The 25,750-nt window shown below is 43.9% G+C and overlaps 1 long non-coding RNA gene across 1 annotated transcript; it reads left to right on the top strand.

Moving 5' to 3' along the window:
• Positions 1 to 14,968: 14,968 nt before the first annotated feature.
• Positions 14,969 to 21,217, top strand: LOC139586349 (uncharacterized). The gene is made up of 2 exons (XR_011677712.1): positions 14,969 to 15,211; positions 20,829 to 21,217. It is a non-coding gene; the product is annotated as an uncharacterized lncRNA (long non-coding RNA).
• The last annotated feature ends 4,533 nt before the right edge of the window (positions 21,218 to 25,750 follow it).

Below are 25,750 nucleotides of genomic sequence, written 5' to 3'. Positions count from 1 at the left end.
CACGAGCATGAGCTTCTTTGTACAAATCTTTCGCACCTGTGTGCTGTCTTTCTACATGCAGCCATTCTAATAGTTGATCCCAGTCCTCAGGAATGAGTTCCTTTTTCAGGGGGCTGAGCCTTGCTAGTTCATCAGCTCCATTCTTCCACTCTCCTGCTGGATTTCCATCTGTTTGCTGAGAAGCTACCCAACCAATAGCAACATTTCCTTGGCTTGCAACATCTAAAATTTCTTGCCCCTTTTCCTTTTGCCACACTGGAATTCTGTGAACTTCCCAATCATTTTGCTGCCAGAAAGGAAGCCACTCGGTACAACCTTTGTACACTGCGTAAGAGTCGGTGTAAATGCAGACAAGAGAAATGTTCTGTGCCTCACATCGGAAAACACTCCAAACAGCTATGAGTTCCCCAGCCTGAGCGCTGCCTTCCCCTTCGGTAATGATTCTTTCACCAGATGAAATGTGTAAGACAGCTGTTCTAGATCTCCATACCTTCCCTTCCCGTTTTGCAGAGGCATCTGTGAACCAAGAACTTGCTGCTTGTTCGGGGGAGAAAGGAAGGGCAGCTTTGATTACAGAGGCACATTTATCTTGGCTGCTAACCAGGCTCTCAGTGCCTTGGATTGTTAGATTTTTAGCAGCATCTTCCGTTAGTGAGACGGTATTACAATAGCCCACGATCTGAGCATACCATTTCCTAACTGAGGCCCTTTGGGCTACCCCGTCAGGTGGGGGGGAGGGGTGGGGCTCCCATTAGTGACGATTTTGATAACTTTGAAAGGGCCTCTTAATACAATAGGCTCTTGTCATGCAATTTTTCCCTCTTCTAGGAGAGCTAAGCTAACTACAAACAACCCCTTTCCCCAGGTAGTGTATCTTTTCTCAGCATCTTTGAAACCGCAGGAATAAAATCCAAGTGGCCCCGTTGGACCCTCGGGAGCCCACTGCCAAATGTGTACTGATAGCCCTGAGGAGGCAAATCCCCATTCCACCTGAAAGGGATCTGTGGGATGGATAGGGCCTAGTGCTTGGTGAGCTGTTGCCTCAAAAATCAGTAATTGCAATGCTTCTTCCTGAGAAGGAGTCCAATCCCATTTCATCCTTTTCCTCAGCAAGTCAAAAAGCGGCCTAGCAATTATTGAGAAATCTGGGATGTGTTTTCTCCAGAACACTAATAGTCCTAGAGCTTGCTGGAGATCTTTCCTCAATTCAGGCCTTTGAATCTGATCTAAAGAGGTTAGGGTATCGGGTGGAATACATGTCATGCCTCCTTTCCACCAAATTCTCAAAATCTTCACTTCCTGAGAAGGTTTCTGAATTTTCTCTGCGGGTATCTGCAAATCAAGACTTTTTAAGTGAGAGATTATTTTCTGCTGATGTTTCCCTACTACCTCTATTTCATCCTTCCCCCCCCTCCCCACCACCCCCCCCCCCCCCGCCCGCCCCCCCCCCCAGAGTGTCTTAAATGTATTGATTATCAGCTACAGGATCAGCAGGATCAGGTTTGGGTATTTTTTCTAATTCCTGAACTAAAGCATGGTGGGCCAAAGTGGAGGAGTGTTTGTAGCCTTGGGGAAGCCTAGTGCAAGTGTATTGCTGTCCTTTCCCATGTGAAGGCAAAATGGTCCCAATCTTCTGGCTGTATAGGTACCATAAGGAAGATGTCTTTGACATCCATAGTTGCAATTGCCATGATTGAGTGAGCCTTTTCTTGAATTGATGTTATTAATTCAGCTAAGTTTGGGACCAGTGCTGTAAGAGGGTCTGTGTTGGCTTTAAGCCTGCGAAAATCTACTGTTAATCTCCACTTTCCACTGGCTTTTCAGACTGGCCATACCGGTGAATTAAAAGGAGAATGTGTGTGAATTATTACCCCTTGGTTTCTCAAGTCCTTAGAACCGCTTTGATACCTTCTCTGGCACCAGAAGGTAGAGGGTATTGTTTTACATGAGTTGTTTGATTATAGGGTAGGGAGGGTGCGGTTTGAAGTGGCCTAATGTTAAGTGGCAGTGTGCCAAAAGACCACACAAATCCCTCAGAGTCTTCCCACTGCCTCCCAGCAAGGACATCCATTCCTAATCAATTATTTGGAATGTTCCCAATTACCATTTTGATGACTAGTTGATGCTCATTTCCAGGGAGCGTCAGCTTGGCTAAGGCAACATTCATAGATTCTGTAGTTCCCAGAGCATTAAGAACACAGCATTGTCTCTTAGTTGGAACAATTCCACACCTCTGGGCATCCTTTTTTGTCAGTGCAGAGATTTGAGCCCCAATGTCAATCAAAAAGGTTACTAGTAGCCTGTGGAGGCCCATGATAGCTGGGCTTAATATATGTCCTGATTTATTTTTAGTGAGCATTCTTAAATAAACCCAAGCTCCGCCCCTTTGCCCGCCTGTAAGCGGCAGAGAGATTTGTTTGCCGAAAACCCTGTTGGTTTTGGTTCACTGCCTGTGTTCTGTGGGAGAGGCTGGGGGAGGGTTAGTTTTTGTCCCTGAGAAGGGAGGGGTGCACTGGGTCGAGCCAATGGATTCGGTTTTCGCTGGTGCCAATTATTTATTATTTTCTGCAATTTCTCAAGGGGCAAACCATCCATCACCGCTTTGGGGACCCACTTTTGAATTCCCAACAACCACCAATGGTGGCAGTTAGAGATCTGTTTTCCTTTCTCTATATTTTCACTGTGAGGAGCCCCAATAAACCAAACACCTTTGTTATTTTCTGATTTCTACGCCAGGGTTTTTATAGGTCCATATTGTCTACAATAATTAATCAGATCTACTGCAACTTCAGCTCATGTCCAAACTTTATGGCTACTGGCAGGTGAATCAGATTGAGAAGCTGAGGGCTGTGAGGGGGAAGAGTAGGGAGTGAAGCCAGGATCTCTAGGTCCACTTTGGTCAGGGGAATTCCTGAGGAATCTTATGGATTCAAAGCCATTATGGTTTTCTGTAGGGTCATTGCTGTATGTTTAAGTGTTTCTGGAAGCCCATGAGTTCAACTGGTCATTAGTTCTGGCTTCACAGGTAATTGCATTGGGCATTCAAAACCAGGAACTAATTTCTTTTCATGAATCTTTTGCAGGCAGGCGGCTTTGTGGACACTTTCTAAGAGCTGGTCGGTGGTGTCAACGATTGCCAGGGGGTCACCCTTTTCCAAAGGATTCATTCTCCCGGCCCAGAAAGACGCACCCTGTGTCAGGGACCATGCATCACGCTTACCTCCTTATCTCTTGTTGTGAAGAAGGCTCCATGTCCCCAGTACCCACTGGCCTCCGGTTAATTTAATTTGATCTCCACCATCGAGGGACACTCGGAAGACATATTCTGTCTCTGATTCTTGTGGGAGGCGCCCGAATTCTTTTGACAGCTTAGCTAATTCGGTAGCACTGAAGGGTATTTGATTAGTTGTGATATGTGGGTCAAGATCCTCTTTTGGCAATGCAGAGAGACAGGGAGACCCACTCGGTAATCAGAATCCAATTTGATTGTGGGATACAAGCACTTACATACCATTGCAGGGAGACTAGTAATGTGTACTACAATGATTAGGTTAAAATCACATACACAAACTTACGCATATAACAACATCTCTTGCTTGCAGAGTTTAATGGGATTTTCTTTTTCCAGTAAACCCGTTTGATTTAATCTTCTTGCAATCCAGGTCGAATTTTCAAAGTTCCGTTTGTTTATGCCAAGGCATCCTGTTATCAAATCTCTTATGTTAACCAGGTCCAAAGTGCATCATCTGTCTTATGTCCCCCAACATTCCAACAATCCTCATCATTAAGATAGTTCTATTCTGTTTGAACCAAGGGTCTCAAGCAAGGACAGCAGTATTCTCTCCAATTTTTTACTGCCTCAAGTTCCTGACGGGGATAGATTTGTTTCATGTCAGGAGTTTCCCTTTCCTCTGGCTCTGTAGAGGAATCAGTAGGATGTGAATTCTTAGCAAGTTCCTCTCTAAGGGCAGCTCGCAACATATAGATCTCATTTCTATCTTCCTTTAATTCTTTCTGCAAAATTTCAACTAGGTTTCGAAGGGAATCTATTCTTGCTGTTTCCTCATTTCTTTGCTTACAAAGGGTTTCTATGGGTGCTGTGAGACAAGCTGCCGAAACTGAGCAGAGGATGGTCTTATTTTTGCCCAGTTTAATTTCTGTTTCATGTTGTAAAGAACAAATTCTATCTATGACATTTTCTAAATTAAACCAGCTGTTCTCTGCCCAAACCTCCCCCCTTGGAGAAGGCTTGGCATTCTATTTAGCAAGCAGAGCAGAAAATTCAGCTTTAACTTTTGTGCTAGAGTTTTCAGTCATTTTATGAAGGGACCAAAACCATGACAGGGAGGTGCAAGCTTAAGTTAGACAATCTCACAGCCTTTGCTGTGCTCCCCTTTGCTTCCCTGGCTGGGTGAAGAGACCAAATCTCCCTGGGAGGCCCTGCTTAGTTCCTTCAAGTTGTGCCTTCCTTCCCAGACAGTCCAAATTCACACATAAACAAAAACAGTTTCCCCTTTTGTGCCAAGAGATTTTTTGGGAAATTCTAAAGACAGAACCCTCAATAGAGTATGGGGGTGTATTTCACCTGGGCGTGCGCGGTTTGTGGGAAATTCGAAGAGCTTTCCTTGCTTTCCAGCTCCGTTCAACCCTTTCACGATGAGGGGCTAGGTGTGGCTGAAACAAATCGTCCTTCCCCTGTTCCAGACTACAAACAGCCTTGCAGACCCTTCTGTCGATCAGAATCCTGTCCATGATGCCAATTTAATGTCACGATCCGCTCATACCAATGGGGGTGGTGATGGTTGGTTAACTGATCTGGGAGTGCAACAGACAACACGGAAAGGGGATTGCAGTATCAATCCAAACAAATGCATCTTTATAGAATGACCACAGCAAATGCATGAAAGGAATCAGGGAGAGGAAAAGAATAGAAAAGAGGGGGAGAAAGAGAGAGGGAGTTGTCCTTCTTTGACTATATGATGCTTTTAACCCAAATCGTCTTGTTCTGTTTCTGCTGAATAATAAGTTTGGCACCTTTAAGACTTGTTGCAGAGAGTGAAGGGGGGAGAGAAGAAGCAGCAGTTTGTTTTCAGACACTGCACTCACTCCTCCACATTCCTGCTCCTGGACTGTGTTGTCTGGGGATGAACAGACAGTGGGACAGAGCTCTCCTTTGCTTTTAGTTAGTTTTAGCTTGCTGAGGCAAGGAAGTTCCCTGGACTGTGGTTTCTTTTCTTTTTTCCCTTTTCTTTGGACCTCTTGAAACCTGCTCTGGACTGAACACCCAGAAGAGCACCGGCAGCTAGCACCTGTGGCCCACCAGGCCAGGCCCGGCCCGCAACATTTCCAGCACCGGAGGGACTGATAAGAGCCTGTGTGAGCTGAACTGCAACCGAGGGAGGGGACTTTCTCAGTTTGTCATCTCTTTTGGAGCAACAAGGGGTTTTATTGTTCAATATTGTTTAGGTTTTATTGTTTAATAAACAGGCTTTTCCCACCTCTTTCCAAGGAGCTATTTTCTCCTGGACCGGTTGGGGGGAGTGTTGCAGTGTGACGCCATTTCCTGTTTCAGGAAACAGGAAAATCCCTCAGGTGTTGGGATAGGTGAAACCTGTCCTTTCCCCTCCCCCTTTGCCCTCCTGCTAAGTGCTGTCCATCAATCTTAACATTCCAGCAGGGTCATGGTGTGGTTGGCAGAAGTTCAAAAGATGCCCCTCAGGTCCGGGCTCATTGGCCTGTCCAAGTGTCTTTATCCTTTGAGCCTTCCCCTCCTCCCACCTGGTTGGTGGCTCACCTGTGCCTTCCCCTGCCCCTGTCCCCGGGCTTCAAAGGAGACGGGACCATGCGGTCTGGATTCTGTTGGGAGCTGTAACAAGTTTCAGAGGTCTGTCATCCTGGAATAAACTCTGGATTAAAACTCTACAGCAGAATCCTCTCCTTTTTCTCTTCACCGTCCCCTGAACCTTTTCCACCAGAGGTCAACTGAGTTTCTACTATGCCTGGATTTGTTGCGAGTGCCTAGCTGCAGGATGCAGCCGGCCAAATGTATCTCTGAGGTGAAACATCACAGCTGCCGCCTTTGGCCCAGCAGCAAGGGTCAGACGAGCCCAGGCACGTCCCACCCGGTAATATTGGGATTAATATTTCATAGGGGAGGGGCCAAATGAATCTGCTTTCCTAGAGGAGCCCCTTTGGGGGTTCTCCCCAAAATTCTCGCCCTGAACCAAGACAGGAGTATAGCTACCAAATGTGGAGAGACTAAGTCCTCATAGTCCAGCCGACAGAGTTTGCCTAGTCACGATGGGAAGATAATGGCCCTGCCTGGTTAACTCAAGGTTCTATTATAGTCCATTGCTGAGGGGGGAAACAGAATCTTGAAATGGCTGAGGGGGAACAGATACAATCAAGAAGAAGAAGTCTTTTGAAATTGCTGAGGGGGAAAAAGGTATTGAAGACGGGTACAGACAGTCCATGTTCTCAGCAGGATAAGTCAGTAGCAGCAGTGAGTGGGACCCACTGTTTCAGGACTGCTTTCTGGGGGAAACCAGTCTAGGTCCTGTAGGCACATCTGTAGGCAACACTCGGCAGGCATCCTGCTTCAGTCAGGCCAGCACCCCTGCATCAGAATTACGGGTGCCTCAGTCTCAGTCCTTGGTAGGGGGGCTTCATCTCCGTGCCTCACGGCGGTAGTGGAGCAGATGAAGGATTTTCCATGGGGGGGCTACCAAGTTGCCCCAGCAAGTTCGTCTGGCCAAGAGGTGGGAAAATTCCTGGTCTCTTGTCGTGAAGCAGGTGCAAGCATATAGGCCGGGTCGCCCCTTGGCAGGCCCTGCTAGAAGCAGTCACTGAAGACACAGCTGTGAACAATCACTTGGCAGGCCAGAACTCTGCTCAGGGGCCTCAGGATTTTTGGTGTTCATCCGTTACTGGCAGGCCAGAGGTCCCATCGGTGTCTTTAGGGTCCCAGTGTCTGTCCTGGGAATGGTTGTGAGGCAAATGTGGGGAACTTTAGACTGTCTTTCACACGTATCAGAAAATCTATTCACTGAAATGGCCAAAAAGAATGCATAACATTTTCAATTGAGGGGGAAAAGGAAAACCAAACTCAAACCGTTGGAGCAATATCATTCTAGAGAATGCCATGTCTCTATGAAAAATACAAAAAAATTTCTATTTTCAAACACACCCACAAATCACCATTTTGCATCTTTGTTGTTGTTGTTGTTGTTTGTTTTAAAGCTCTGGCACTTATCTGATTCCTTTTTGAGTTAGTTCAGCTCATTAATCTAGTAAGAAAGCTGCTAAAATTAAACGGAAAAACCTATGGGGAACAGGATGCCACTTCAGCCATGTCTTAGGGAAGCATTAGGTCAGCCTTCTGTCTTGTAGAAATATGTCTGTCATATTGGAAAATCAATGTGTAGCACTATCTTATTTTGAACTTTCTCATTGCTACTGGGTTCCTGAATGATCAAGATGGTTTAAACCAAACAACAGCCAGCCCTCTAAGATACTCCCCAAACTATTTGTCCTAGGGTGACGTTATGATGCTTGTATCCCCATTCATGTGTTCTGTGAATGTTGGATATTATGTTCTGTACCTTTAAGACCGGCTCTGAACAGGGAAAGTTTTGTTTTGGTTTTCTTATCAGCCTGGCGGGACACAGAGACTGCAGCTTTTGCTTTTGCTGCTTTTGCTTTTTGCTTTGCTCTCTCGCCCGTGCTTGCTTCGCTTCTGCTTGCTTTTGCTCATTAGCTAGTTTAGCTGAACTGTCCAATTTCTTCCTGGACTGTTTCTCCTTTCCTTTTTCTGACCATTTTGAACCTGCTCCAGACTGGGACCTGGGAAACACCAAGAGTTTGCACCTTGCGGCCTGCAGCAGCTGGCCCAGCGCCAGAGGGGCTGAGAACAGAGTGACCACCCCCCCAAGAGAGACTTTCTGAATTTGTCATCTTTTTCAGAGCGGTGCCATCCGGTATTGTTCATTTTGTGTGCTGGGGGGTGCTGTGCTTGTTAAATAAACAGGTTCTTTCCACTCCTCTCTGAGGAATCCTTCCCGAACCGGTTGGGGGGAGGGGCTGTGTGGGTTTGCTTACTGGAGGAGCTCTAATTTGGAAATTCTCCTCCAAAGTTGCCCTAAACCACGACACTATTGCAATGGAATAACTTGATCAGGTGAAGAGCTCACTATGCAAAAGCTGAATATGATGTCAAGAATGCTTTGTTGTGGACTACCATTGTTTGGGATCATTTATCCCTTACCCTCCCATGTAGATATAGGAAAAAATTAAGAAACCACAAGCCTTTTACAGCTGTTCTTGTATTTTGGGATAGTAAGGACTTGGCTTGGTAAACAAAACTTTTTTACTATTGACTTTATCGCTGTTTCACTTTGAATTAACTGCTTTGCATTTCAGCTTACCCATCAGTATAATGAGAAGAAGAATATCTTCCTTCCTGCCCAAAAGATGTTGAATTATGCCTGTGATGTCACGGACTTAGAGACGAAAACCATTGTGATTGAAAGGAAGTATTGGCATGCCACAAGGTAACTGGAGTGAGCTGTCTTTCCTCCTCAGCTTCACTGTGATAGTAGAATTTTAATTAGCAGTTCCAAAACTTTGTCTTAGCATAGTCTGGTGACATATCTCAGTAGAGCAGTGTCCTAGGGTGACTTTATGATGCTTGTATCCCCAGCCATCTGTTCTGTTAATGCTGGATATTCTATTCTCTGCCTTCAAGACTGCTTCTGAGAGCAAAGGTGGGGAGAAGAAGAAGTACGGAGTTTGTTATCACAGGCTGCCCTCACCTTCTAAAAGCAACACTGCTCCACATTCTGTGCTGCACTGTGTTGTCTGGGCACTGATGGAGCAGAACAGAGTGTTCTTTGCTTTTCAGTTGGTTTAGCTGGCTGAGGCAGAGTTTTCCCTGGACTGTCTTTTTTTCTTTCCCTTTTCTTGGAACTGCTCAAACCTGCTCCAGACTAGGACCTGGAGAGCACTGAGAGCTTGCACTTTGTGGCCTATGGGGGCCTACTCTGGGCAGCAGCCTTTCCCAGTGCCGGAGGGATTGATAACAGAGCAAGCATCCGCAGGAGAGACTTTCTGAATTTGTTGTCTCTTCAGGGCGGCGATTGAGTTTTGTCATCTGGTATTGTTCATTTTTTGTGCTGGGGGGTGCTTTCCCTGTTAAATAAACAGATTTTTTCCACTTCTCTCAGAGGACATGTTTCCCAGACCAGTTGAGGGGAGGGGCCCTGTAGGTGGGCTTTCTGGGGGGGGGGGGGGGTGGGCCCTGAGACATAAACTTTAAAGAAATTTAGGGATTTTAGAGGAGCTGAGGTTTTAGTTAGAGATAAGCCTTATTAGAGGTTTATCAAAATAAATAGGTAGGCCTTGATGACGTTAAGAGTTAGTAGTTAACGAATAATTGATTGCTTGTCAACATCATGTTTGCTTAGCTGGGTTTATCATGAAGAATATAGAAACTCATAAATAGCTTTTAGGAACATAAGACAATTGTAGGCCACCTCTGTTCTGAGACCAATTGAAGATGGGGAATGGGAGTTCTACCAATGGGTTCATTTGTCATATTTGCATTGAAAATGTAGAAAGTTCAGAACCAGGAAGACTTCATTTATTTCCTCATTTTGGAACCCCTCCCCATGAAAGGGACCACCGATTCATTTTGAGGAACAAACTACGCGTGCTTAATAGCTTTTGAACTAATTACCATACGAAGTGGGGAATGATGGGATGTACCTAAATTATGAGTATGTATTTGTCTTTTGGGTATTCAATACTTGTATAGATAAAAAGACTCTGTTATCACCTCTAAATCACAGTGTGTATTTGGGAGGTATCCCGCACGCTGCCCAGCGTTGCAATAAACATACACTTTCTAATTTTCAACTGTTAGAGAGCCTTTGTCCGTCACAGTGGGATATCAGTACTAGATCAATATTTTTAATAAATCACCCCTTCTTGAGGATTGCTGCCAAATTTGCCCTAAACCAGGACAAGCAGGATGTGTGACTTAGAGAATGATGGAATCACTTTGGTTGGAAAAGACCTTTAAGAACATTGAGTCTAAATGTAATTAGCAAACACAACCATCAAGAAATGTTGTGCTGTCTGAAGAGAACATGGTTTATCTGGTAAGCTTTGCAAGTATTGGTGTCATCACAAGCATGCATGTCCAATGCATTAGATGGGTCTATAATAAGAAACCTGTGCAAATCAACAGAATGATTCTCAGGGTAGGATATTGGCATGTTTCATCCTTCTTCCCGACTTCTTCCAATGAATTATTTTTATAAAGTAAGGATTGGAATTGTTACTCTTTTGACGGTTCTTGTTGTATTACTGACATTTTTGGCATAGGAATGCCAAATGGGTTAATTCACCTAGTTTTTCAGATAAAGACCAAGATTGAGTGTTGCTTAAGCTGGAGGCAGAAATATTTAAATCCTCCAGCCTCCTTCTTAGTACCTAATTTCTCTTACAATATCAGTGCACAATCTTGTCCCTTAAGGTCCAGCTAGCTCAGTTTATACCAACAGGGTGACATTAGTAGGGCTCACGTGATGCTGCACACGGAAGCCCTCGGGGTGCCCTCTAGCAGACAGTAATTCATGCACTTGGACCATCCCAGTGCTGACTTTGGATCACCAGAAGAGTAGAACTAGAGAGATTTGATGGAGAGCTCTCTGGAGGAAGTGGCCTGAAGAAGACAGCAGAAATCCCATCTGTGTGTTTGTACAAATCATGTGAATGCCATTTACAGAAAAAAAGTCTTCAAATGGATCTAGCTTTTTCTGCAGATTATTTGTCAACTATATGCATTACATGGACAGTTCCACTGAGCATCTGAAATACAGCTGCGTTTCAGTGGATTGATTCAGGGTTGGAAAGCAGTGAAATAAAGCTTTTCAGGAATAGCTGACGTCCAAGTCCCGCAGAAATTTACCTATTTTCCTATTTTTAATGTCCAGATGCTTTTTAAAATAATGGGTGACCATTTAGCTACCTAATAGCTTTAATCAGAAATTCAAAGAAAATTTTAAACTCCCATCTTTTATAGCTTGAATATTTTTCTTTGTTTCTTTCCTGGTTTCCAATTCAGGTCTACAAATCATATGATTAGGTAATGAGAACTCATGCTGTATAAAAATATTTCATGCTATACTTCCAAGTCAAGGCCATGTTTTTCCCGGAACTGTTTAAAAAAATAAAATTCTATCTGGATTCTCTCTAGCCCACACTCATCATTATCTAAAATCATTTAAATATTATATTTTGACTTTACATGGTGCAATTATATTCAGAAATCCAAGGCTCTATTGTTAGATTGTTTGTATGGTTTTCTGGCAATTCTAACTTCCCACAACCACTCTTTGCAGCTCTATATTTTTGCAGCAAGGCATCACAGGGGTCTGTGAGAAGTTTTAATGTGAAGCAGAGCTAACATTAAAATACACGTGACATACTCGAAATATTTCACTTCAGAAAGTTACAGTTTGCTTAGATGGAATGAAATATGAAATAAATAAACCTCACACAACCTTTCTAAATCTTGGAAATCTATTACCTGAACTTTGAGTCAGTTTGCAGGACAGGACTCTGTAGAAATGCAAATGTGAAGTCCAAGGAATAGAGCAGAAGGTGTATTGGGCAGGGGTACAGAAGATTGCTCTGAAGGGTGATGTAAGCAAGATTGCATCCTATCAAGATAGCAGCTGCTTCTGCTGGTGCCAACATAGAGAATTTGCGCCACCAGCCTAGTTTTCTGGGGACAGTTGACCTGTACACTCTTGAGGGCTTGTAGACGTGAATGAATCTGTCCTTTGAGCTGTTTTTTTCTTTTGAATGTCTATGACCTGACTTGCTATTGTGTACTGTACTGTATCGTTTTATAAACAGACATGTTTCATCTGGTTGAAAGCTGTAGTTGAAAGTGAGTTTGCAGTTATGAGTTGGCTGTCAAAAGAATTAATTTTCTGCTTTAAGCAAAATATCAATAGAAACAGTCCATCCACTCCTATGATACAGATTCCTTTTGAATTTACAGGGTAATTTGCATCAGTGAGTATACTGCATGTGCAATAAATACACCTTGCTTGGTTTCTAATGATGATAATAGTCCTCTTTGGATTACTCTAAGGATTGAACTCACCATCATTATTTTCCTGTTCTCATTGAACTGTAAAGGAAAAATAGTTTTGCATTAACCAAGGAGTACAATGCATGGATTTAGCATCATTCTTGCAAGTAGTCCTCGATTCTGAAAATACCTCTCAGAAGCTGCATCAAATGGGAAAGCTAGACAGATGGCAGAATGCAGAACCTGCCATTTAGGATCAGGTACAAAATAACACCCAAGAAATTCTTCATGGATGCTGCATAAGTACAAAGACGCCGTTATTTAAAAGAGAAAAATAGTCAATGTGAAACGTGTTTGATGAATAAAAAGCTATGCTAATCAAGAGACTACAGTGCCAAGTGTGCTACAAGGCTTTTTTGTAATTCACATCATTCCCAGCATGAAAAAATACTATTTTTATTGTAGATTGCTTAAGAGTGCACAACAGTTTGGAAAAAAGTGCTTTGCTTTTTCTATTCATAGGAACTGTGTATCATGGTAAGAGATCCTGTAAACAGGTTTTGGAAAACAATGTTATTTTGAAGATTCATTCTATTCAGAAATACTTCACATGAAAAAATTTGATCTGCTCTCCATCCTGAAGACTCTTAAAGGAAAATGTCTTTCTTGCATTCTCTTCACACTAGTTCAGGAGCTCAGTCTTACCTGCATTCTAATGCTTTTTGATGTTCCTGATGGCATGGCTTAGACATCCTTGTCTCCATTACCATCATGATTTCCAGATCAAGTGATGAGAATTTTTCTTCAGGATTGGTGAAGTTAAGTGTCATAACATTTTTGTCAAGTCAATTTGAAGGGTTTTTTTGCCAAAGGAATCTCTTCCTTCCTAATGAAAACCATTGGCAATAGCAAACCTACTCAGTTTTTCAGGAAGTCAAATAATACATCTCCACTGTACAAGGTCCTCCCTTTGTTTTTTTTTTTCACCAGAAGAAAACTGCTGTTTTCTTCTTCTTCTATCACCTTAGACTTACTTTCTTCCAAAATCTTTTTAAACCTTTAGATTTCTATTTATAGCTACTTACTTTCACAGTGGGCTATAGCATATGTAGTTGAAAAGACCATTTGTACATATTCAAATGGCTTACTTCTATTCTATTCTGAAATGGCTGTACTTCTATTAAGGAAAGATAAAGGTGCAGTAATATTTTTTCTTCTACAAAATTTAAAAAACCCCAACTATTAAAAATGATACCAGCAAATGATGTCTGTAAGACTGAGGCAGGAGGCTTTTTCCAGAACAATGTGCAGTTCTTCCCAATTCTATTTTTCCCTCCGATTACTTTGAACAAAAATGGTTTTACACAGTCTTCTAATAGTGGCATGTTACTAGTGGGGTAGAGTATTGCCCTGCCAGCATTGGAATTGACTCGATTGTAGTTGTGTTCAAATTGGCTGATGAGACAAGGTTTTTTTGCTGAACGCACTTCAGCAAGCAAGAGAGCTTCTTCGTCTTAAGATGCTATGAGTCCCAGAAGAAGATGAATGAGGTGATGACATGCCTTGTGTTCTGAAGAGAGATCAAAACTTATTTCTGGGGTCACCCCCCCTCTTGGTACAGAAAGTGCACAGAGGGCTTTGAAGCAGCACTTTCACCCTCTTTGCATTCACTAGTAAATCGGAAACAGAGCTTGCCCCAAGGTTTGGGCAAAAATACTCTTTTGATGCAACTCTTCACCAGACAAAATCTCTGGGAAAATTTGCAGTGGCAGAAAGCAAGCCCTTCCTGGGAAATCTACTGAAACGGTTCAGAAGTTATTCCCATTCCCTGTTGCTAACCTCTGCTGTCTAGCTGTCCGATATGTTTGGGACCATGTTGAAATCATTCTAAACAATGGACTGATGCTGCACTGTTGAGTAAACATAGGTCTTTTCCATAGGTGTCAGGGAAAAATATTTCTGTTGGTAAAAATGATAGAAAACAATACCAGCATGGCAGAAAAACAATTACATCAATAGAATGAAGATGCCCAGAATTCTTCTTTTGAAGTTACACACAGTCAATATTTTCTAAAGAAGGTTGTGAAACTTAATAAGGAGTACATTCCACGGGACTGGTGCACAAGTTCATGTTTCCACCTTACAAAATACATATTATTAAAAGAAAAAACGTTCTGCCTTGTAGAAAAGTAACCCATTAGGAATTTGATCAAAGATAGGATTAGATGAAGTATTCCTACGAGACACTAGTAGTACTAGGAAAAGCCTTTTGGCGTCTATTTAACTACAGGAAACTTGAGAAAGCAGAAGAGTGTCCTTCCCTGCTGCAAGCTGTACTTCCTAGTTGCTAGTGGTACTTCAACATTGTCTAAAGAAAACTTGCCAAAATAAGACTACTGTATACAAGCAACTGTAACTATCCATTCCGTTCCAGCTAATTTTAACTAGCAAGTATGAGTCACACACTCTAATGGAATATTCTAATGCATAGATAGAGTATACCTTCACTAATAAATGGGGACTCTGGTAAAAGGACCAAATGCAGATGAATTTCAGGGAAGGAAATTATTGGAGTGCTAACTGCAGTCCCTCGACTTCACAAGAAATGATGTCTGGTAATCCCAACCAGAAACATAATAGAAATCCATTTTCAAATGGTGTCCTAGGGTGACGTTATGATGCTTGTATCCCCATTCATGTGTTCTGTTAAGGTTGGATATTATGTTCTGTACCTTTAAGACCGGCTCTGAAGCGGCAAAGTTTTGTTTTGGTTTTCTTATCAGCCTGGCGGGACACAGAGACTGCAGCTTTTGCTTTTGCTGCTTTTGCTTTTTGCTTTTGCTCTCTCGCTCTTACTCGCTTTGCTTCTGCTTGCTTTTGCTCTTTAGCTAATTCAGCTAAACTGTCCAATTTCTTCCTGGACGGTTTCTCCTTTCCTTTTTCGGATCACTTCGAACCTGCTCCGGACTGGGACCTGAGAAACACCAAGATCCTGCACCTTCTGGCCTGCAGCAGCAGCCCCAGCGCCGGAGGGACTGAGACCAGAGTGACCACCCCCAGAGAGAGACTTTCTGAATTTGTCATTTTTTTTCAGAGTGGTGTCATCCGGTATTGTTCATTTTGTGTGCTGGGGGGTGCTGTGCTTGTTAAATAAACAGGTTCTTTCCACTCCTCTCCGAGAAATCCTTCCCGAACCGGCTGGGGGGAGGGGCTGTGTGGGTTTGCTAACTGGAGGAGCCCTAATTTGGAAATTCTCCTCCAAATTTGCCCTAAACCTCCACAAAATCTTGGCACCCAACGCTGGGCTCGAGAGAGTGAGTGGAAAAACCCTGTTTTGTGGGTATTTTGGTTGCCATTACTCTCTGTTTGAAGCAGTTAATAGCCATGCTTTTTGAATTGATGATGAGTGTTGGGGTGAAGGCTTGCATGTGCTTCTGGTCCCTAGGGTTTTTTGAGATTTTAATACCTCTGTGGTCCCTAGGTTTATTTTCCTATCCTGAAATAGTTCTAGTATTGTCCCTCATACGTAGTTTTTACAGCAGAGGGGCAGTGACCAGAATAGCTATCCTGCTGGGCTTGATGGCAATGATGTGCAAGAAGTTTATAAACATGTTGGGGTCTGCTCCAGGTATGAATGGTTCTTGGCTATGGTTATTCGTCCAGTTTGTTAGAGGAGGAGCAGCAGGGAATGAGGCTTTTCAGCCTTTGCTTTCCTTCTTCTCCTATGAATCGGTTGCATCAGTAGTAAAGGATGTTCAGTTTCCCCTGAATGTTAGAGAAACCATCTTTCTTGTATTCAATCTGGTAACCTTCCTCTATACAGTCTGCTGTCTCTCCAGAATGAGGGCTGAGATTTCTAGACGGGCTGATGAGACCCCTGACTTAGGAGTAGACCCAGGGGTGAAACATCCTGAGTGGTGTGGGAAATGGGAGGAAATGGGCCACATCCTGAAGGAATTCTCCGACCCTATAGTCTGGGATTTTCCCCATAAACAAATTCAGAACCCAGCTGAGGTGGGGAAATATCTGAAAGAGAAATACCAGGATGAGCCTAAGGAGAGAAAGGTCATTGCAGTGAGCTGGGCCCTGGCATATGCTTATCGCACTCTGTTGGAGACTGTAGGACAGCAGACGGAGGCAGGGGGGCAGGGAGATAAATCAGCTATCCCAGTCACTCAGGCTGCCGCCAACACCACAGGCTCAAAGCCAGCAGCCAAACCAGATAGTGAGCCTAAGCCAGCAGCTAAACCAATGGCTGTTGCTACCAGTACCAGAAGTGGGAAATGCACAGACAAGACCAATCGACCAGTGGATGATGATGATGATGATGATGCAGCAGAAGGAACCTCAATGCCTCCTGACATAAAATCAGGAGTCAAAGCAGCAGGTGCAAGACCAGATGCAAATATTGAGTCCTTTTCCCTGAAGGACCTTCGTGGCTTACGGAAGGATTACACCCGACGACCTGATGAATCCATAATTAGTTGGTTAGTCCGTCTCTGGGATGCTGCAGGCGAGGCTACAATTCTGGATGGCACAGAAGCGAGGCATTTGGGATCCCTGTCACATGATCCTGTCATTGACCAAGGAATGATGAGGGGGGCAAACCCTCAGAGCCTCTGGGCACGGGTCTTGGAAAGTGTTGCACAAAGATACCTGTGTGCAGATGATCTTTATATGCAACAGACACAGTGGAAGACCATAGAGCAAGGGATCCAACGCCTGAGAGAGATGGCAGTGGCAGAGATTATCTTCTCAGATGATGTGACAACTAGGAACCCAGACCTGGTGCCACGCACGTCTGTGATGTGGCGGAAACTTGTGCGACTTGGGCCACACAAATATGCTTCTGCCCTAGCCATAATGAAGCGGGATGAGAGGGACGAGACTATGCTGGATATGGCAAGGAAGCTCCGAGCATATGCAGATGCTGTGCATGGCCCAACACATGCCAGAATTGCAGCGGTAGAAACACGTCTGCAGAACTTAGAGGATAAGATAGAGGAGAATCATAAGAAGCTCAGAGAGGAGATTAAAGAAGACCTTCTCCAAATCTCAGCAGTACAGATCAGAGGTTCTGGTATCCAAGGCAGACGTTCCCCAGATGGCCAGAGAAGGTACACCCCACGAACAGAGCTGTGGTTCTACCTGCGTGACTGTGGAGAAAATATGAGGAGGTGGGATGGAAAACCTACTGCTGTTCTGGCACGACGGGTGCGTGAATTGAAGGAAGCCACCAGGAAGAAAGCAGCTCCAGTTGCCCGTAGCCGAACCGCCAGGTATGATGCTGATGATGCCACGTCTGATCCCCTTGAAGGAACATCTAAGACTTATGCCCAGGGAAAGAAGGATAACCAGGCTTAGAGGGGCCCTGCCTCTAGCCAGGTAGAGGCCAGGGAAAATCGTGTTTTCTGGTCTGTGTGGATTCGTTGGCCTGGCACATCGGAACCACAAGAGTATAAAGCTTTGGTTGATACTGGCGCACAATGTACATTAATTCCGTCGAGACATGTGGGGACAGAGTCTGTTTCTATTGCTGGTGTGACAGGGGGATCCCAGGATTTCACTTTGGTGGAAGCTGATGTGAGCCTCACTGGGAATGAGTGGAAGAAACATCCTATTGTGACTGGCCCAGAGGCCCCATGTATTTTGGGCATAGACTACCTTCGAAGTGGGTATTTCAAAGACCCAAAAGGACTCAAGAGGGCATTTGGGATAGCTGCTGTAGAGACAGAGGGCATCCAGCAATTGAACACCTTGCCTGGGCTGTCTGAGAATCCATCTGCAGTAGGATGTCTGATGGGAGAAGATCAACGAGTGCCAATTGCCACCTCCATAGTGCATCGACGACAGTATAGAACTACTCGAGATGCTGTGATCCCCATCCATAAGATGATCCGAGAGCTGGAGAGCCAAGGGGTGGTCAGCAAGACCCACTCACCCTTCAACAGCCCCATTTGGCCTGTGCGAAAATCTGAAGGAGAATGGAGATTGACTGTGGACTACCGTGCATTGAATGAGGTGACTCCACCACTGAGTGCTGCTGTGCCAGACATATTAGAGCTCCAGTAGGAGCTTGAGTCCAAGGCAGCGAGGTGGTACGCCACTATAGACATTGCCAATGCATTTTTCTCCATTCCTCTGGCAGCAGAATGCAGGCCTCAGTTTGCTTTCACGTGGAGGGGAGTGCAGTATACCTGGAACCGACTGCCCCAGGGGTGGAAGCACAGTCCTACCATCTGCCATGGACTGATCCAGACTGCACTAGAAAGGGGTGAGGCTCCAGAACATCTGCAATATATTGATGACATCATTGTGTGGGGGAACACAGCTGCGGAAGTGTTTGAGAAAGGAAAGGAAATCATCCAAATCCTCCTGGGAGCTGGTTTCGCCATTAAAAAGAGCAAAGTAAAGGGACCAGCTCGTGAGATTCAGTTCCTGGGAGTGAAGTGGCAAGATGGACGGCGTCAGATTCCTACAGACGTCATCAACAAGATCACAGCAATGTCTCCACCCACCAATAAGAAAGAGACACAGGCTTTCCTAGGTGCCATAGGCTTTTGGAGGATGCACATTCCTGAGTATAGTCAGATCGTGAGCCCTCTTTACCTGGTCACCCGCAAGAAGAACACTTTCCACTGGGGCCCTGAGCAGCAACAGGCCTTTGTCCAGATCAAGCAGGAGATAGCTCATGCAGTAGCTCTTGGCCCAGTTAGGACAGGACCAGATGTGAAGAACATGCTCTACTCTGCAGCCGGGAACCATGGCTTGTCCTGGAGCCTTTGGCAGAAGGTGCCTGGGGAGACTCGGGGTCGACCACTGGGATTTTGGAGTCGAGGCTACAGAGGCTCTGAGGCCAACTACACTCCCACAGAGAAGGAAATCTTGGCTGCCTATGAAGGAGTCCAAGCCGCCTCAGAGGTGATTGGTACAGAAGCGCAACTCCTCCTGGCACCCCGACTACCAGTGCTGGGGTGGATGTTCAAAGGCAAGGTTCCTTCCACTCACCATGCCACCAGTGCCACATGGAGCAAGTGGATTGCTCTTATCACTCAGCGCGCCCATATAGGTAAACTAAATCGCCCTGGGATTTTGGAGGTAATTACAAATTGGCCCGAAGGTGAGAATTTTGGTGTCACAGATGAAGAACAAGAACCAGTGACACGGGCTGAAGAGGCTCCTCCATATAACCAACTGCCCCCAGAGGAAACACGCTATGCTCTTTTCACTGACGGTTCCTGTCGCATCTTAGGGATGAACCGGAAGTGGAAAGCAGCCGTATGGAGCCCCACACGACAGGTTGCACAAGCTACTGAAGGAGAAGGTGGATCAAGTCAACTTGCAGAACTCAAAGCCGTTCAACTGGCCCTGGACATTGCAGAAAGAGAGAAATGGCCAAAGCTCTACCTCTACACTGATTCATGGATGGTAGCCAATGCTCTGTGGGGATGGCTGGAGAGGTGGAAAAAGGCTAACTGGCAGCGTAGAGGAAAACCAATTTGGGCTGCTGATGAGTGGAAAGATATTGCTACCAGGGTAGGGAGGCTACCTGTGAAAGTCCGCCATGTAGATGCCCATGTCCCCAAGAGTAGAGCCAATGAGGAGCACCAAAACAATGAGCAGGTAGACCAGGCAGCAAAGATAGGGGTGTCAAAGATAGACCTAGATTGGGAACACAAGGGAGAGTTATTCCTAGCTCGATGGGCCCATGATGCCTCAGGCCATCAGGGCAGAGATGCCACCTATAAGTGGGCAAGAGACCGAGGGGTGGATTTAACCATGGACAGTATTTCACAGGTTATCCATGACTGTGAGACGTGTGCTGCCATCAAGCAGGCCAAGCGAGTGAAGCCCCTGTGGTACGGTGGGCGATGGTCCAAGTACAAGTATGGGGAGGCCTGGCAGATAGACTACATCACACTGCCCCAGACACGCCAGGGCAAGCGCTACGTGCTGACCATGGTGGAAGCCACCACTGGATGGTTGGAAACCTACCCTGTGTCTCATGCTACTGCCCGGAACACCATCCTGGGCCTGGAAAACCAAATCCTGTGGAGACATGGTACCCCTGAGAGGATTGAGTCAGACAATGGGACTCATTTCAAGAACAGCCTTATCAGCACCTGGGCTAGCGAACATGGCATTGAGTGGGTGTACCATATCCCCTACCATGCACCAGCTGCAGGCAGAGGGGAGAGGTACAATGGACTACTAAAAACCCAGCTAAAAGCTTTGGGTGGGGGATCTTTCAAAAATTGGGAGCAGCATTTAGCAAAGGCCACCTGGTTAGTTAACACCCGAGGTTCCACCAACCGAGCAGGTCCTGCCCAGTCTGACTCCCTGAATGTAATAGATGGAGATAAAGTCCCAGTGGTACGTGTCAGAGGTTTGTTAGGGAAGAATGTGTGGGTCAATTCTGCCTTGAGTACAGACAAACCCATTCGTGGGGTTGTCTTTGCTCAGGGACCAGGTTGCACATGGTGGATAATGCAAAGAGATGGAACAACACGATGTGTACCACAGGGAGATCTGATTGTGGGGTGAGAAATAAATGCATGATGTGTGGTAGTATGTTGATGATATGGGGATAAGGGGTGGAATGTCCTAGGGTGACGTTATGATGCTTGTATCCCCATTCATGTGTTCTGTTAAGGTTGGATATTATGTTCTGTACCTTTAAGACCGGCTCTGAAGCGGGAAAGTTTTGTTTTGGTTTTCTTATCAGCCTGGCGGGACACAGAGACTGCAGCTTTTGCTTTTGCTGCTTTTGCTTTTTGCTTTTGCTCTCTCGCTCTTGCTCGCTTTGCTTCTGCTTGCTTTTGCTCTTTAGCTAATTCAGCTAAACTGTCCAATTTCTTCCTGGACGGTTTCTCCTTTCCTTTTTCTGATCACTTCGAACCTGCTCCGGACTGGGACCTGAGAAACACCAAGATCCTGCACCTTCTGGCCTGCAGCAGCAGCCCCAGCGCCGGAGGGACTGAGACCAGAGTGACCACCCCCAGAGAGAGACTTTCTGAATTTGTCATTTTTTTTCAGAGTGGTGTCATCCGGTATTGTTCATTTTGTGTGCTGGGGGGTGCTGTGCTTGTTAAATAAACAGGTTCTTTCCACTCCTCTCCGAGAAATCCTTCCCGAACTGGCTGGGGGGAGGGGCTGTGTGGGTTTGCTAACTGGAGGAGCCCTAATTTGGAAATTCTCCTCCAAATTTGCCCTAAACCTCGACAAATGGGTTGCATCTATGGTCCTCTGTTCTTCCTATATGAAGAAACTGTGTTTTGAATCAATCTTCAAAATAGTATGCCTAAAGACCTTAGATGCCTCCAATTCTTTTCTTTTTTTTTCCAGAAGCAACTATCTCAAAACCTTTTTAAAGCTGACATTTTCCCTTAAGATGCCATATTTTAAAAGAGCACCTTGTCATTTAACAGGGTATTCCAAACATCATTTACAAATTTAGACTGAAAGTAACACTCTTCCTAGTAATCTTTCACTTTTTGCAGCTCAGTGCTAACATAGGCAGCAAAGAAGAGAACGGACCACAGCTCTTTCTGGAGCATCTTGAACAAATGCCCTTGCTTATGTTCTAATCATTCACTTCACCAAAAGACCTAATGATGAAGAAAAGGTTGTGAAAGCATTACTAGTAGTGCTACATGGCAATGCACGGGTGTGATTTCTCAAGTTGGATTTGTATCACATAGATGATACTTGGCAAACAGCAAATGAAGGGGTTTTCTTCAGCTCTCAGACTGATGTTACATGGCAGTAATTTAATAACAAGAAGAAGGTTATTTTTTAACATGTGAATTTAATTACACCCCTGCCATGGACATCTGAATCTTATGAACAGACAGTGTCTGATTTAGAAAAAAATAAAGAATTATCACAGTTTAAAGAAACATAGGATCATAAACCCTTTGCTGATGGAACGTAGCCTATTCATTGGTTGAAATGAAGCAGGTAGACAGGACATATGAAATATTATTTGTGGATCAAACATTTATTTTCGAAAGTGATGCTGACAGATAGTGAACTCACCAACTTAGATATTGCACGGTAGATACGGGTACATAACTTGCTCCATCAAGTAATCCCTTGGAACCATCATCCAAGGGGATTTTCCCCTGCATCTGTGAAAATATGCCTACCTTTTTCACAATACTTCTGCAGCAGCATTGTTAGGCCTGATCAGCTGGTATGGAGAGTGAATTATCGCCAGCAAGGTGACTGGCCAGGGCAATTTGCTTCAATGGATTTTGATCTCCCGGATATTTTGCAGACCTGCTTCAGCCCTGCTTGTCAAACACAGCCTTTAAAGGGTGCCAAACAATTGTTAGTCTGTACTGGGCCATATGCTCTTAATTCTCTCCCTCAACTTCTCCATCACCTCTCATCTGTTTCCCATGAGCTATGTTCAAGGTCCACAGGCTACTTTTCACAGAATCTTCGGGCCTGATGCAGTAAGAATGATGACTAGAACACAGCTGGGATCAATTTTCCAGTTTGGATAAAATGCATTCTGCACACAAATCCAATGAGAAGGTGTTCCCCCTATGCCCAGAAAAACCTTCACTAGTACTAGTGTTCTACGTAAACTGCAACTTAGTCTGAAAGAAAAGCTTTTTTCTGAGAGTGTCTAAGAGCTTTGTATGAAGCACAGATATTTGATAGATGCAATTTTCAATACCAGAGGAAAAAGAAAACGGCACGATGTTTTTAATGGTACTGGTTTTAATTTTAAATTCCATGCACCTTTTCAAAAAGTGTCAGCTCAAATGCCCATCAACATATTTTAGTCATCTGTAAGTCAGTATTCATAGAAAATGTGATTCAAATCAAAAGAATTTCAAACCTTTCCTCAAAGTGTATATGCCTAGATTTAATACTTCTGACACATATTAGATAAAAGGAAGACATTTTTTACTCTGGGGGTGCTGGAACACTGGAACAGGTTGCCCAGAGAAGTTGTGGGTGTCCATCCCTGAAAGTATTCAAGGTCAGGTTGGATGGGGCTTTGAGCAGCAACACAGGAGACTCTTGATGGTAGAGAAACAAAGTTGGAATCTAGAAGAAACTCAGATTGAAGTATAGGAGCAAGTTTTCCCTCAGCTCTTGGGGTAAAATCAAAGTGTTACAAAATTACCTTGATCTGTGATTTTCACTACTGTAACAGGTTAATGAAAACTATGTAGAAGATAGCAAATTTCAAAAGAGAGAAGAATTACAGCATAAAATACATGGGATGGGTTTCTACATGGGACAAAATCTCTGTATTTCCACACTTCCTCATGTTCGGATTTCGTGAAGTGTCGCAGACATCTTTCATGAAAAATCCTTTCTTAGGATTTTTCCTTGTGACAAGCTGCAGTGTCAGCAACCAAAGTAAACAATGGTTATCTGCTGCTGTGGAATGCAACAGGTAGAGCCGTGATTGGTCTCCTGTGGATGTTTAGATTTCTTGACCACTCATGGCAGAGCTAGCTCTTGCTCTGTCTGAGACACAGATCTTTGTTATTCATTCTTTTCTATTCTTAGCTTAGCTAGCTTCTTAAGAAACTTTTTCCTTTCTATTGCTTTTTAGTATAGTCTAATGTAACATATATCATAAAATAATAAATCAAGCCTTCTGATCATGGAGTCAACATTCTCGTCTCTTCTTCATCCTGAAAACCCTTGTGACCACAGTCACAGTGAAGTGCCAAAGAAGGCGGCAAAAGATCATTCAGGACATTATTTACTGGAGTTCAGCCTGGCCTTTAGTAGGAGTTGGGTTTGAACATAATGTAGCTATACCACACACTTTCCCTTCCCTGAAAAATTACTGTTTATAATGAATAAGCAATGAGGATATAAAATTGACTGAAAGCATCTTAAAAAGGTAAAGTATTTCATTGTAAATGATCTGTGATCCAAATAGTTCCTCCACCTTAGTGAGGGACAAAAGAATTCTTCCATATCATGATGGTTTAAAATTGTATAAACCAATGTTTTCTTCTGAAAAGATATTATCTATTTTTTTCTATTTTTAGAAGAAAATATTCCTAGACATACAACACATGAGAACAAAGTAATTGTAAAGAAACAAATGATATGAAAATATTCCCCACATATAATTAAATGAAAAGCTGTGTTTTAAATAGGAGGTAGAAATTAAACAGAATTTTTACACCAGATATTTGAATTGTTGCACCAGCTATTTTGCCCCCAAAGAGAGGTATTTAGCATTTCGGTCTTTTGCAAGGTGTTCATCATCTGCTATGCTGACCTCTGTGTGGGCCTAGGTGTGTGTGGAAGGGGGGCATGTGAAGGGGAGCGTGTATGTTTGCTTAACACCTGTTGTGGCAGATTCACGCCTCAGCTCCATCATTTGTTTTAGAAACTTCACAGAGAGTGGATATGAAGTTTAATATCAACAAGAGATCAATTCCCAAATCATCCATTTTACCCTACCTTATAAATCATATGCTTTGTTGCATATTTTATCAAATAGACTTTCAAGCCACATGGACAAATGAGAATGTGGAGAATCCCTCCAATGTCTTGCAACTTTTATGCAAATAGAGTTTCAAGAAAGGATAACTTCTTTTAAAATACATCTGGGACAGGCATGATGGTGGTGTCAAGCTGTTGGAGTTTTTGTTGCTGGGAGAAGTTGTACAAAAGGATTGGTTTTTACATTGACTAGTTACTGAATCAAGTCCATGAACACATTGGAAATTCAACTGGGGGTTCCTTTTTCTAGCAGATTACTTCTAGAACGAGCTTGCAGACTGAAGCTGACTCTTTTGCTCTCTTTTTGTTTCTTACCTGTTTTCTTGGCTTCTTTACCACTATCTACACAATTTTGGAACTTTTTTCCCAACTAAAATTGTTTCATAGTCTGATAATTAGGATACATTTTTTACAAGGAATTTTTAAAAAGCTTTGCTTGAGTTAAGAAGGTTAAGGACTAAGGTCTTTTTCTTACCTTATCAATATTGCCATGAAATTGATAAATAAAGACTAACTCTTTCTTTTTATTTTCAACCCAAGTAGATAATTCCCATACATTAATACATTTTGTGGACCAAAATTTGCCATTCTGATGTAAGTTGTCCCTTCTTAACAATATACATTCTGTGACTATGTTGACAACACTCTTGGTGAAGATCCTAACTGGTCTTAAACACACATAGGGAGAAATTTGCTCAGCCAGTGTCAGTCTTAAGCATGCCTATCAGAAGATCTTTCTATAGCTGGGGAATTTTCCCATGAAAGGGATTCAGTTATGGAAGAGACACTTACCCCAGAGTTTTGCATTCTTCTTGAGCACTACTTAAGGAACTTAGATCCCATGTCCATTTGGATCTCTCTCTGCACAGAACTTTGTCATGCCAGTGCTTGAAATGCATCTCTAAGAGAATTCACTAGCACAGAATGAACGAGAGTGGAAGGCGTCAGTGGGGCTCACCAGGTCCAACCCCCCTGCTTAAACCAGGCTACCTAGAGCCTCTTGCCCAGGATTATATCTGGGTGTACTTTGAATGTCTTCAAAGATCCAGGCTCCACCATCTTTCTGGGCAGTCTGTGCCGTGGTTCAGTCGCCCTCACAGTAAAAAATCATTTGCTGATGTGCAGAGGCAATCTCCTGTATTTCAGTGTGTGCCT

Source organism: Agelaius tricolor, unplaced genomic scaffold (assembly GCF_023055355.1).
Source record: "Agelaius tricolor isolate 1412-34295 unplaced genomic scaffold, bAgeTri1.0.p SCAF_113, whole genome shotgun sequence".
NCBI classification, from domain to species: Eukaryota; Metazoa; Chordata; class Aves; order Passeriformes; family Icteridae; genus Agelaius; species Agelaius tricolor.
Note: the sequence above shows the minus strand (reverse complement) of the source record. Positions and strands in the feature narration are given on the sequence as shown.